This window comes from Dioscorea cayenensis, chromosome 20 (assembly GCF_009730915.1).
Source record: "Dioscorea cayenensis subsp. rotundata cultivar TDr96_F1 chromosome 20, TDr96_F1_v2_PseudoChromosome.rev07_lg8_w22 25.fasta, whole genome shotgun sequence".
In the NCBI taxonomy this organism is placed as follows: Eukaryota; Viridiplantae; Streptophyta; class Magnoliopsida; order Dioscoreales; family Dioscoreaceae; genus Dioscorea; species Dioscorea cayenensis.
Window position 1 is genome coordinate 9,503,457 of NC_052490.1, and position 15,663 is coordinate 9,519,119.

Here is a 15,663-nt window from a genome sequence, read left to right on the forward strand (position 1 = left end):
TGAAGAAGACCCACAAATACATCTCCTCCCTTCTAGAGCTCATTAGGAAACATATCACAACCATTTTAGCATGAAACCGAGGCGCATTTGCCAGTTTAAATGAAGAAAATCAAATAGAATCAAATAGGGGTATCCTCAAGATAAAACAAGGATTTACCGATAAGATAAACTAAAAATCTTTGAAAATTGGTGAGTGTCTCAAATTATCGACTCAAAATCAATCTTTGGGAGAGTCGGGGGAATCTTTGGAGAATGTTTTTCTAAGCGGTTGAAGGTAGTGCTAGAGGAAAGCTTATAAGATTTATAAAGAAGGGGACTTGACTTTATGATGCACATCACCACGGGCATGACAAAATTATGCATGCCCATGTTCCTTCACACGAGAGACTCACGGGGAGGCGGGCGCCTTGCGCCTGTCGCTCTCGGAAAAAATACTCAGCCTCTACGAGCAGCACTTAGCTGCAAGGGCATCAAGAGTACCCACGCCCCGTGCGCCCGATCCACAGGGCGACCACATGCCTGCTGGCTTCTACTGGCCTGCAAGCGAGAAGAATACGCTAGAGTGTTTTGAGCGCCCATCACGAAAATTCCACCACGATCGTGGTGAGCCAAGATCCTTGCGTATATCCCACAAATGCGCGGGTTTGTCGAGTAATAATCCCGGGTGAGAGGGTATCGAATCCACGAGGGAGTAAGGAGTAAAGACACTTAGTCGATTCTTAGCTATGTGGAATATCAACAATGATAAGTGTAACAATGATTCAATTCTCAACAATTAAAAAGCAACAAGTAAGAGCAAAAAGTAAGGAGGAGGTAAGGCAATTGATAAAGATGGGGTACTCGGATGATGCTTCACCTGGGATAATCGCTTCAAGTGCAAGAACTCTCTATTATGCTTCCTAATCGATGCAATGGTGAGTCGTGGAAATCCTTACATACATAGTCCCAAATCTAAGGTCAACTATGCTAACGCTATTCATGTCCCGGAGGAGATTAAATAATCTCTTAACCTACTTTTTCGAATAAAGTTGCAATGAGCTCTAGGGATTCGGTGATAAATCTCTTCCCTAATTATAGACCCTAACCCTTTGGTCCGGTCGGAAGGTCCCTAACCACAATTAAGCCGTAGATACTAAGATCCCTCAGCGGTTCACTCTCGTTAGCGCAGCTAATCCCAGTGATTTATCCCTTAGACCATTCACTCTATTATGGCGCAAAGAACTCGAGGAGCAGATGTAGAATCTATCACGTCGGAGGAAAGGGGATCGCTCTGTGCCTCTCGACTCACCCTCTCAGCCCTCTCCAGCCTAGCTTTGTCTAGCAGCTCGTGGTGGTGTCACTCACTCAGGAAGGTTACCAACAGAACTCTCAGCCCTATGTGTCACTATTGGGGAAATGTTCATCATCAAGCATTCAAGGTTGGAACTAACAATAAAGCATCAATTTATTGAAAGCATAATAAAGTTCAAAGAAGCGAATACATCCTAGGGTTCACAATCACCCAAGTATCCACTAGGGGTTTAGCTTCCCATGGAGCTAAGTGCAATCAAAGAAATCGAATGTAAAAGCAATGAATCCATAAAAGAAACCCCTCGATGGTGCGTTAGTCGATGGTCTTGTAGAGAGTCCTCTACTCGTCGGAAGGGATCCTTTGTCCGGCCTAGGGATACACCTCGCGGATCAATGCCCGTGAAAGCTCTCCCAATAACCTTCTTCCAAATGATGCTGGCGATGTTGGAGCCATAGAACCTATCAAAACCCTAGACAATACCACTCAAAACCCTAGCCGAAGCCCTCTCGCAAGTTGGGGAAAAGGTGGAGATACCAAAATCAAGGTTGAATCGAAAGCTTTAAATAGAAATTTGGAATCGGGCGACTCCACAGGCGTGGGCCGGGTACCGCAGCGCCGGTGCGGATTCTCACACGGCAGCATAATTTCCACAGCGCCGTGTGGATTCTCTGTTCTCGATTTCTCGGTGCAGTTGTGAGCAGTCGTTGCTTTCACGAGTACATCTCTGCATTGTTGCTACAATGCTCTGCTGCAGTCTTCGACCTGAATAACTTCCCAATTCCATATTTTTCATCGGGGGTAACACAAAGCGGGCTGACGTTTACGTCGTGAATCACTTGCTTCTTCAATGATATACATGTTGGTGGAGCTCTCGTTCTTATGTGCATAAATCGGGAATGCTCGAATGTATGCTGCCTTTGTGCCCCTCAAATGGATGTGCTCACTTTCGAATGCTAGGAGGTTGGCTACACTCTAGCATCTCACACGACCTATGTCTTACGCATTTTGAACCTTAGCGAGATTTCCTCCAAAATAGGGTGTATTATGATCCACATTGGCCTATTTCCTTCATACTCGGCCTCACAACCTACATGCATAAAAAGTAACATAAAAAGCAGACATATTAGTGTAAAAACCTAAGAAAAGTAATGATCAACATAAGGAATGAACGCCCTAGCATTCATATCGCGCAAACGCACTTATCCGTGGATAGTCCACGGGCCCAATTCACGAGGCGCACCGCCCACTGTGTCTTCGAGATGGAAAGAGCTCATCTGTAGAGAGTCGCATGCAGGCGTGCAAAAATTCCCATGAAAGCGTTTTTCTGAGTTCACCTGACGAGTCCACGCCCATGTGTGCTCTCGGGATAATTTGCCAAGTCTCTGCGGAAGGCGCGTATCCGTGTGGAAATTACCCACGGGGCGTGGACCATCACAAGGTCGTTCACAGGGGCGAGTCCACATTCCTATGTCTTCTCTGGATGACCTCACGAAAAAGGCCTTGCGCCCATGTGGAAATTCCACCGCAGGCGTGTGTGTCTCTATTCATAGAAAACTTTGTAGGCTCTGTGAAAAATTTCTAAACACAAATATACACTCGAGCACGCTTTACAAAGCAACTTTAACCAAAAGAAAACGGAAAAAAATAAGCTCAAACAGTCTAAACTTTGCCAAATCCACATGAAAACACACGATGACATTAAAAACCCACAATAAAACATAGTAAAAGCATCTAAATTCAAGACACCAACACTCAACACTTTATTAGCACAAAAACTAAACTACAAGCTAAGAAAAGCTGACAAACACTTGGGTTTGCCTCCCAAGAAAGAGCTTATTTAGCGTCACTAAGTTTGACTTACCTTGACTTACCTTGTCTTACCCCACGGGGGTTCATGAAGGATGAATACTCCCTTGTCGGCATTTCTAACCTCTCCTCCATAGTACAGTTTCAGCCTGTGTCCGTTTACCTTAAATGTACCCTTCTCCGGATGGGTAATCTCAATAGCCATAGGCGAAACTTGATCCTTTCGTTCAAGTACCAAACCATCTAGACTTGAGCTTCCCGAGAAATAACCGTGAGCGAGAATCGAATAGCAACACCTGATCATCCACTATGAAGAATTCCTTTGAATCTTTAATATGCTTGTCATGCCATTTCTGAATTCTTTCCTTATAAATCGTTGCATTCTCATATGCTTTTCATTCTCCATTCATCTATCTCATTAAGATGTAGCATTCTTTGTTCCCCCGACTTGCATGAAGTCAAAATTCATGGCCTTAATTGCCCGATATGCTCTATTCTCCAATTCCACGAGGCGGGTGGCAGGGATTTTCCATAAACCAAATTATAGGGAGTGGTCCCCATTGGTGTTTTGTATGCTATTCTATGAGCCCAAAAGTGTGTCGTCCCATTCCAGACCAATCCACTTTCCTTGTTCCTGAGACTTGGTTAAGATCCTTTTTAGCTCCCTGTTTGTGAGCTTCCATAACCACTCATTTGTGGGTGATAGGAGGTAGCAAAGGCGATGATGCACCCTATGGTGCTTCAACACTTTCAGTGAGTTGTGGTGCAAAAAATGAGTCCCTCGATCGTTTATGATGATTCTTCGGGTCCTAAATTGAGCAAACAACCTCTTCAGAAATTTTACTACCATTCTAGCATTATTTGTTGGAAGGGCTTGAGCTTCCACCCATTTAGAAACATAATCAACCGCCACTAAGATGTATTGATTGCCATTAGACTTTGGGAATGGTCACATGAAGTCAATTCCCCACACATCAAACACCTCACAAAATTGAGATCGGATTTTGAGGGCATCTCATCTCTTCTAGAATAGGTTTCCGACCCTACGACAATTGTCACATCGAAGAACAAAGCTGATGGGCATCCACGGAATAAAGTTGGCAAAATAAAACCCGGCGACGAGAAATTTCTTAAGCGGTTACGCTTGAAGCATAATGTCCCCAATGGGACACGAATGACAATGTGCAATAAAGAAAACATTGAATTCGGCTTTTGATTCAAACATAGTAGACATTAAAAAAAGAAAATAAAGGATTCGGGTTTTTATTGAAAGATAGGAGACATTACTATGAGAAAACATATTACTAGGGTTTTGATTAAAAAATAGAAGAAATTTAGAAAGGAAACATAGGTTATTGTTTTTGATTGAAAAGCGAAAAAAATAGGGGGCATTTACAAAACAAAAAGATGTTACTAAGCGTTTTAATTAAAAATATAGGAGCAATTTCGAAAAGAAAACATAGGATTAAGGTTTTGATACAAATATAGTAGGCCTTCGGAAAAAAAAACATAGGACTAGGGTTTTGATAGAAAAATTGGAGACATTTGTAAAGCAAAACATACGATTATTGTTTTGATTAAAAAATAGCAGACATTCCCAAAAGAAAACATTGGATTAGGGTCTTGATTCAAAAATAGTAGATATTCCCAAAAGAAAACATAGGATTAAGGTTTTGATTCAAAAATAGGAGTCATTCCGTAAAGAAAGCATAGGAATAGTATTTTTATTGAAAAACATATGACATTACAAAAAGAAAACATGGGATTAATGTTTTGATTCAAAAATAAGAAACATTCTCAAAAGAAAAAAACATAAAATTAGGTGTTTGATTAAAAAATAGGAGCCATTCAAAAAATAATTTGGGATTAGGGTTTTGATTAAAAAATATGAGACATTCCAAAAAGAAAACATAGGATTAGGGTTTTGATCCAAAACTAAAAAATATAGTAGGATTAGGGTTTTGATTCAAATATAGTAGGCATTCCAAAATGAAAACATAGGATTTAGGTTTTGATTGGAAACCTGAATCATGTATTTTATCTTCTTAATGTCTCCATTTTGTCAGTAATGTTATCATAAATAGGAGACATTCTGAAAAGAAAACATAGATTAGGGTTTTAATTCCAAACCAAAATTTCGGTTACGTTGCCAAAAGAAAACATAGGATTATAGTTTTGATTCAAAATCCTAAAAATATTCAAGAAAGAAAGGATTAGGCTTTGGTTAAAAAATAGGAGACATTCCAAAACAACATAGGTTAGGTTTTTTATTCAAAACTAATAAATAGGGAACATTTCCAAAAAACAAATAACAGACATTCAGAAAAGAAAACATAGGATTAGGGATTTGATTCAAAACTGATAAATAGGAGACACTAAAAAAATGAAAACATAGGATATTGTTTTTGAGTGAAAAATAGGAGACATTCGGAAAGAAAACAAAGGATTAGTGTTTTGATTAAAAATGAGCAGGGATTCCCAAAACAAAAGATAGGATTATTTTTTTGATTAAAAAATATGACACATTCCCAAAAGAAAAATAAGGTTAGGGTTTTGATTCATAACTGAAAAAAAAGAGACAATCCTAAGAGAAAAACATAGGAGTAGTGTTTTATTTTATAATAATAGGCATTCCAAAAAGAAAATGAAGGATTAGGGTTTTGATTCAAATCTAAAAAATATTACACATTCTAAAAGGAAAAAAACATAGGATTATTGTTTTCGTTAAAAAATCAGACATACCTAAAAGAAAACATATTATTAGGGGTTTGATTGAAAACTGGTAAATAGTAGACATAGGATTCTGTTTTTGATTGAAAGATAGGAGACATCTCGAAAAGAAAAAATATAATTAGGGTTTTGATTGAAAAATATGAGATATTTCAAAAAGAAAATATAGGATTAGGGTTATGATTCAAAGATAGGAGACACTAATATAAGAAAACATAGGTTTAGTGTTTTGATTAAAATCTAAAAAATAGGGGAGATTTCCATTCCTATTCCTAATCTTATGTTTTCTTTTCAGAATGCGTCCTATTTTTTACTAGGAGGCCTTTCCAAAAAAAAATATATAGGATTGTTGTTTTGATTGAAAAATTAGAGACATTCTGAAAAAAAAAACATAATATTAGGTTTTTGAATCAAAGCCCTAATCCTATGTTTTCTTTTCATAAAACATAGGATTCTATTTTTGAAAGAATAATAAAGTGGTGCCCTGTGACGGGCAGGGTTGTCGAACCACACGGACTAGGCTTTTTAATTCTAATTGATCTTCTAATTTCTAGCCAGAGCACAATTCAAGGTAAAGAAGATAACAGATAAACTAAAAGGGGTAAGCATGCAGGTATGGGCTGGAAATAAACTAAGTGAGAAACACATAGATAGAGCAGTGCCCCAGACTAATCCCTTGGAGACTATCAGGTACATTCTACGGTTCTTCTAGGAGCTCAAAAATAATGTTGCATCTACAGCTCTCCAATACGTCAAGTTTTGCAAATGTAACTTACAACAAAGCAATCACAATTATGGCAATCAACACACGTTGAGTTTTACACTTACAATAACGCAATTCGAGCACATCACGTTATGCAACACATGATTTAACACAAGAACAAAATAAAAACTCCATAGCCAAAGCAAAAGTGTAAGCCAACATAATACATAAACATCCAAGTTCATATATCCAAGATACTGGATAATACTTAGCCCCTTATAGTTTTACGAAACATTACAAGACTAAGGAAAACAAAAGAAATAAAAGCCATGAAAGACTCCCCTCTTTGTTCCTTAAACCACTCTGATGGTGTTCCGAAATCCCGTTAGCTAAGCTACACTCCACTCATGCTCTCGTACGTGAGACTAATTCTAGCCCCAAAAAAATGTGAAGAGAAAAAAAGCTTGGCAGCTGCCCCAAAGAAGGAGAAGGAAAAAACCCCTCAATGAACTAGATATGGGCTTAAAAGGTAATTTTTGGGGTGAATTGACAAGGTCCCCTGCGTATATCCATAAAGTGCAGGGTTTGTCGAGTAATAATCCGGGTGAGTGGGTATCGAATCCACGGGGAGTAGGGGAATGAAAAATACTTAATTCGATTCTTAGCTATGTGAAAGATCAATGATAATGAGTGTGACAATGATTCAATTCTCAACGATAAAAAGCAACAAGTAAGAGAGCAAAAAGTAAAGAAGGGGTAAGGCAATCGATAAAGATGGGGTACCGGATAATGCTCCACCTAGGATAATTGTTTCAAGTGCAAAAAACCCTCTATTATGCTTCTTAATCAATGCAATGGTGAGTCGTGGAAATCCTTAATTACATAGTCCCAAATCTAAGGTCAACTAAGCCTAACTCTATACATGTCCCGGAGGAGAAATCGAACAATCTCAACACCTCGTACTCGCATAGAGTTGCAATGAGCTCTAGGGATTCCAAGTGATAAATCTCTTCCTAATTATAGACCTAACCCTTTGGTCCGGGTCGGAAGGTCCCTAACCACAATTAAGCCCTAGATACTAAGATCACCTCAGCGCTTCACTTTGTTGCACGCAACTAAGCCCAAGTGGAAGTTCATCTCTTAGACCATTCACTCTATTATGGCGCAAAGAACTCAAGGAGCGAGGTAGAATCTTTCACGCCCGGAGGAAAGGGGAGCTCCTATACCTCTCGACTGACCCTCTCAGACCCTCTCCAACCTAGCTTTTGTCTAGCAGCTCGTGGTGTGTCACTCACTCACAAGGTTACCAACAAGAACTCTCAACCCTAGTGTCACTCTAGGGGAAATGTTCATACAATCAAGCATTCAAGGTTGGAACTCACAATAAACATCAATCTATTGAAAGCATAACAAAAGAGGTTCAAAAGAAACAAATGCATCCTAGGGTTCACAATGCCAGGTACCCACTAGGGGTTTAGCTCTCCATGGAGCTAAGTACAATCAAAGAAATAGAATGTAAAAGCAATGAATCCATAAAGAAGTCCCCTCGATAGTCGTGTCGATGGTCTTGTGGAAAGTCCTCTACTCGTCATCCAAGGATTCCCTCGTCCAGTATAGGATACGCCTCGACGGAAGCTCCCTACCAACCTTCTTCCTAAGGAATCACGATGTCAGAGCCGTAAAACCTCTCCAAAACCTTGGCCAATACCCCTCGAAACCCTAGCCGAAGCCCTCTCTCAAGTTGGGGAAAAGATGGAGAAAATAATACCAAAATCGGGGCTGAATCGGCTTTAAATAGGGCTGGAATCGGGCGACTACACGGGCGTGGATGCTCCACGAGCCCGTGCGGAATTTCCACATGGGCGTGGATAATTTCCACATGCCCGTGTGGATTCTCTGCTTCTCTGGTTTCTCGGCCGGCTGTGAACAATGCTGCTACGGTATATGCTACAGTGTTCTACTACAGTATTCAACCTGAATAGCTTCCCAATTCCATACTTTCATCGCGGTAACACAAACGGGCACACGTTCACATCGTGGATCACTTGCTTCTTCAATGGTGTACACGTTGGTGGAGCTCTTGTTCTATGTGCATAAGTCGGAATACTCAAGTATGACTGCCTTTGTGCCCCTCCAAATGGATGTGCCCACTCGAATTTGAGGAGGTTGGCACACACTCTAGCATCTCACACCTGGCCTATGTCTTCGCGTTTGAACCTTAGCAAGATTTCCTCCAAAATTGGTGCATTATGATCCACATTAGCCTATTTCCTTCATACTAGGACTCACAACCCTACTGCATAAAAAGTAACATAAAAACACACATATTAGTGTAAAAAAACACAAGAAAAGTAATGCTCAACATAAGGAAAGAATGCTTCGCATTCATATCACACAAGCACTTATCAAACTCCGCCACACTTAAGCTTTTTGCTTGTCCTCGAGCAAAAATTAAACATTCGAGTGCGTCAATGAAGAAAATATTGGAAGTGCTTGGCCTTTAGGTTCACCAAAGTATACAAAGAGAGCATTCTACAAGTGAGGGAAAATTTTCAACACTGAATGCTGAAAAAAATCGAAACTCTAGATAAAAACTTGAATAAAAAGGACAACAAAACCCGAAATCGTGAAATTGTGTGGACTCACTCAAGTCAACCCAAGGTATACTCCTCAAAGCTCTAAGTATAAGGGACTTATTTAACTACACAAGTAACAACAATTTCAAAGATGGTAGTAGCTTCACACATCCTCTAAGGTAGCCCTTTCCAAAGCGGCCGCTAAGATGGCTTTCACACTTTCGAGGTGGTAGCTCTTTCTACCCGAGCGGTAGCTTTCACTCATCCTATGAGATAGCTCTTTCTCTCATTAGGGCATAGCTAGTATCCGACTTATGAGAGTGGCTTCATACTTCATAGGTGATAGCTCTTTCCACCCAACAAGCACAAATAAACAATAAAACTATTTTGTTCCTTTTTTTTAAAAATTTTTTTTTTTTCAGAATTTGCACAAGAAACAACTATAACTAGTCCCTTTAACATCAAACTTGAGTTTCCAATAGAGTTTAAAGAGTGAGTAGTGTAACAAGTATAAAGTCGGGGTAAAAAATTCCTAGAAATTCAAGCGAGAACTAGAGCATGAAAACATTCAATGTTAGAAATTCTCCTAAACTCAAGAATACAATGCATTGCAACTAAGGTGAACCACCATTGGCTATGTGAGCATATATCAATCAAGAACAATAGAAAAAGATGTGTGCACTATGAAGCTCCCCCACACTTAAGTTGTACATTGTCCCCAATGTAGACATGCAAAGCTCACTCAAAAATATACATCCTTCAAAAAGCAAATGTGGGAGAAGCAATCAAAAACAATACTCCCGACTCCTAGTGTTGCGTTTGATGAAGCTAATTCCATGGGAGTAGTGTTCGGACGGGTTGTGAAGCTCACACAGGCAAGTGCCGAAGCACCTTGGCCGTGCCCATGACAAAGTCTCAATTCCCAAGAAGACAAGACCATCTGCACGCACACATGAGGGGGGGTCAGCGAAGCTCAATAAAATAAAAACAACTCGAGTATACAAAAGATAGAGCAATGAATACAACTCAATGATGCAAAAAATGAAAATAAACTCAGAAGGAGAATCCTTTTTGAGTGAACAAGTCTAAGAACAAGAACAATAAAAATAAAATGCAAGAAAGTAAAGGAAAGAAAAATTAAGTGTCGGTTATCGCTCTCGGTAGCCGGTCATCATTGCAGTCTTGGTGAAGCACATAGTGGGTCTACCGAGTACAGGCGTAGAGGATGGAGGTGCTAGAGGCCGAAGGTGCGGATCTCGATGAGATCGTCGTATAAAAGTCGAGCCCGGGCCAAAAGATCCGTGTCTTGAAAGCCGTTTGCGCATAGCCCGGAGCTCGCTACATCGGTCGAATCTCTCACATCGGTCTCCGGCCACTCAATATGATCATAAGCTCGAGTACCGGTGCTCTGAGAGTTGTGGGATCTGCTTGGACACCTCCCTCAGTATCTCCCTCACTCCTGGTGGTTTCTGCGGTAGTTGTAGCAAGAATATAGACTCCTGCCCAAACCTCCGTACCAACCCCATCATCCTAATAGTATTAAACGCAAGAGGGGTAGGCACAAGCGTCCTCTCGAGCACCAAGTAAAGGTGTCACCCAAACCCATTCCCAAAATAAGTCCGGAGATATAGGGGCCGACAAACAATAAACTTACTCTTGTCGAATGACCACTGATGCTGCAGAATATCCGCTGACATGCATCCCAAGTGAAGTGGTACATTGCGGGCCATGGGTACAAAAAGAGCAAATCCGAGCTTGGTCAAAGCAGTGTGTTATCACTTTCGACACATGCCACGGACCTCTCGATAATCTGCGTGACAAATATCTGTAGCTGAGCCGGGATAAGCTAGAGGCCTTTGACAACCCCAGGTTCATACTCCCCGTGGCCACACAAAATCCTATACGCATGATATAGAGTCACGAATCTTTGGAAAATCATCGGTAATCATCCATACTCACTATGCACTGTGTAGCGACATCGTGCAGAGCCCTGTCGAATCGCGAACTCAGTGACACTCATGGAGAATGGATGTCCGAATGCTCAAAACTGTATCATCTCCGTGGTATCAAATCTCCCGTGCATTAAATGAAACACAAAAGACGCTAAAAGCTCTAGTGTCAGTGCGCGGTAAGCTGGCTCACTGATCGTCAGCAACCTCCTCCAGCTTCCCACCGCTAGCATCTGCTCAATTTCGTTAGTCACCTAATCACCCTGCTGAATATCTTTCAGCACTTGCAAATGTACGAAACAAGTCTGCCCAAACCCGAGTGCTAGAAGTCTCTCGAATCGAGCTTGATGCTCGGGGTTTGAGAATTCCATGTGTAATGGCTCGGGTGGTGTGAGTCTGAGACGATTCACTTCATTTTTCTTCACGCGAGGGGCCATATCCGTAGTACAAAAGAAGAAAATGATCAAAGAATCTCAAAAGCAATATACAGCAAAATTCCACACGGGCTTGTGGAAATTACCCACGCACGTGTGGATCTGCAGGGCGTTGAAGCTCCCGCACGGGTGCATAGCAACTCTCAAAATTTGATTTAAAACCAATTCTAAACGCTTCCTAAATATATACCATGCATGGAAATTCGCAATCAAAGATATTTGATCTATGAAAAAAAACAAGAGTTGGCGAAGAAAAGAGGATGAAAAGGTTACCGAAGAAATATTGTGAAAACTCTGAAAACTCTGAAAATCGATATGATATGTGAAGCAAAATCCTCCCAAAACAACGATGAACGGTCGAACAGATGATAAAAATTCATTCTCTGGCGACTAGAAATGAAGAATGAGATGGATCACATGGGTTTTAAGGAAAAAAATCGCGTCTCTTGGAATTTTGTGCATCCACACGGGCGTGTGGAAATTCCCCATGCCCGTGTGCCTCACTTCAAGAGCACCACAAGTGTGTACACACGTCCCTGTGCTCTCTCGGGAAAGCGCACCTTTGACTCTGACCGCTAGTGCACGGGCGTGTGGAAAATACCCATGCCCGTGCATCCAACCCACAGGAGAAGACGCACGCCCCTGTGACTTCTCAGGTCATCCGAGAAAAATACCAAGTGTTATACACGCCCGTGTGGAAAATCCCCATGGGCGTGGACATTCACATGCCCAATTCACAGGGGCAACTACACGCCCCTGTGTTTTCTCGGAATGGATAGAACTCCTCTGTAGGGTTTCACACGGTCTTGCGGAAATTACCCACGCCCGTGCGTGGTTCACAAGGTCGCTCACAGGGGCGAGTCCACGCCCCTGTGTGCTCTCGGGAAAATCAGCCCAACTCTACAGGAATTCACACGCCTGTGCGGAAATTAGCCATGGCCGTGTGACAGTCGCAAGATCATTCACAGGGGGCAGCCACACGGCCCTGTGCCTTCTCTGGATGAGCTCGCATTATACACCTAGGGGCGTGTGGAAATTACACACGGCCGTGTTTTTTCTCTGGATGACTTAGAAAAATCTGCAGGCTCTGCAGAAAATTTCTAAACATGTTTACACACTCATAGCCTGCCCTATTATGCAAATTTTACTAGTGAAAAACACGAAATAGAGCTCACACGACAAAAATTCGCCAATCCTACATGAAAACACACGATTAAAAAAATCTCAAAGTTCACAAGGAAATCTCAGCACAAACATCTAATAGATTAAAACACCAACACATAAGAAAGAATTAATGTAAACAACTAAACTAAAAGCGAAGAAAACAGTAAACACTAGGGTTGCCTCCTAAGAAGCGCTTGTTTAACGTCACTAAGCTTGACGTACCTTACCTTACCTAATGGGGGTTCATGGAGGAAGAATACTTCTCTATTGTCACTGCAAATCTCTCCGCCATAGTATGATTTCAGCCTATGTCCATTCACTTTGATTGTGCCCTTCTCCGGATGATTAATCTCAATGGCTCCATGGGGTGAAACTTCGGTTATGATATACGGACCAGACCACCTCGATTTGAGCTTCCCCGGAAATAAACGTAGACGAGAGTTAAACAGTAACACCCGATCACCTTCTTTGAAGTCCTTTGGCATCTTAATATGCTTGTCATGCCACTTCTGAATTCTCTCCTTGTATATCCTTGCATTCTCATATGCCTTCATCCTCTATTCGTCTAACTCGTTGAGATGTAACATTCGTTGCTCTCCAGATTTGCACAAATCGAAATTCATCACTTTAATTGCCCAATATGCTTTGTGCTCTAATTCCACCGGTAAATGACAAGATTTTCCATACATTAAATTAAAGGGAGTGATCCCTATTGGAGTTTTATATGCTGTTCTATGAGCCCAAAGTGTGTCATCCAATCTTTCGGACCCGATCCTCGTTTCCCTTGTTCCACCGATTTGGTTAATATTCTCTTGAGCTCTCTATTTGTGACCTCCACTTGCCCACTTGTTTGCGGATGATAAGGAATAGCTAGACGATGATGAACCCCATAGCGTTTTAACACTTTCGCCAGATGTGTATTACAGAAGTGGGTTCCCCGATCGCTAATAATGATCCTTGGAGTTCCAAAGCGGGTAAATAGCTTCTTCAAAAACTTCACCACAGTTCATGCATCATGAGTTGGAAGAGCTTGGGCTTCCACCCACTTGGAAACATAGTCAACTGCCACCAGAATGTATTGATTTCCATTGGACTTTGGAAATGGTCCCATAAAATCAATTCCCCAAACATCAAATACCTCCGCAGTGCATGGGATTTTGAGGCATCTCGTCCATTCGCGATAAATCTCCAGCCCTTTGACAACTATCACATCATAAAACAAACTAATGAACATCTTGGAATAAAGTTGCACAATAGAACCCAGCGGCTAAAACTTTCTCTGCAGTTCGACTTGAAGCATAATCCCCCCCCATTGGGCCTGAGTGACAATGCACAATGATGTTCCAACTTTCCTCTCTAGAAACGCACCTTCGAACCACCTAATCTGCACAAATATGGAACAAGTAAGGATCTTCCCAGAAAAAGTTCTTACGATCACTGAAAAATTTCTTCTTCTGCTGAAAGCTTAGACCCCCCTTCAGTACCCGTCCTGATAGATAATTTGCAAAATCTGTGAACCATGGAACATCTTTCGATTCTAATTCCTGTACCGCATACAAGTGCTCTTCAGGGAAAAAATCATTAATTTCCTTGTTTATCGGTTCTTGCCCCTCACAACCTTCTAGTCTCGACAGATGTTCGGCAACCACATTCTCTGTCCCCTTTTTATCTTTGATTTCCATATCGAATTCTTGCAACAACAATATCCACCAAATCAATCTCGGCTTCACATCTGCCTTGTTCATGAGATAACGGAGTGCAGAATGATCTGTGAACATGGTGACATTAGATAGGATGAGATATGGTCTGAATTTATCAAAAGCATACACTACTGCTAATAATTCTTTTTCAGTAGTGGTGTAATTCTCTTGTGAACTTGTGAGAGTTTTGCTAGCATAATAGATCGGTTGAAATTGCTTATTTCTTCTCTGACCCAAAACCACTCCCACTGCATAATCACTAGCATCACACATTACTTCAAACGGCTCATCCCACTTCGGTGTTGTCAGGATTGGTGCTTGCACTAACTTCTCTTTCAACACATTGAATGCATTCAGACAGTCGTTTCCGAAGTCAAAAGGGGTATCCTTCTCCAGAAGTTTGGTCAACGGTTGGGAGATTTTCGAAAAGTCCTTAATAAACTTTCTATAAAAACCTGCATGACCCAAGAAACTACGGATCCCCTTTACATTCGTAGATGGAGGAAGCTTGTCAATTATCTCAATCTTCGCCTTATCCACCTCCATACCTACCTGGGAAATCTTATATCCAAGGACAATGCCTTCTTGCACCATAAAGTGGCACTTCTCCCAGTTAAGGACGAGATTCGTCTCTTCACATCTCACTAATACTTTTTCCAAATTGTTTAAGCACGCATCAAAAAAGTCCCCGAACACTGAAAAATCATCCATGAAAACTTCCATAATATCTTCGAGAAAGTCGTCGAAACGGCCGTTATGCAGCGCTGAAATGTTGCAGGGGCGTTACACAGCCCGAAAGGCATTCTTCTATAAGCAAAGGTACCATAAGGGCAAGTAAATGTGGTTTTCTCCTGATCTTCTGTGGCTATTGGAATTTGAAAGTATCCCGACATGCCATCAAGGAAATAATAGAATTGATGTCCCGCTAGTCGTTCCAACATTTGGTCAATAAATGGCAAAGGAAAATGATCTTTCCGAGTGATGTCATTCAGTCTCCTATAGTTAATGCAAACTCGCCAACCAGTAACTATCCTAGTGTGGACTAACTCATTCTTTTCATTCTTCACCACTGTCATTCCTCCCTTTTTGGGGACAACTTGGGTTGGGCTCACCCACTTGCTATCTAATATGGGATAGATGATTCCGCCTTAACAACTTCTTTCATATTCGGGTTCAATCTTCGCTGAGGTTGGATCACAGATTTGTAGTCATCCTCTATTAGGATCTTATGAGTGCAGAATGATGGGTTTATACCCCTAATATCAGAGATCTTCCATGCAATAGCTGATTTGTGCTTTTTCAACATGCTA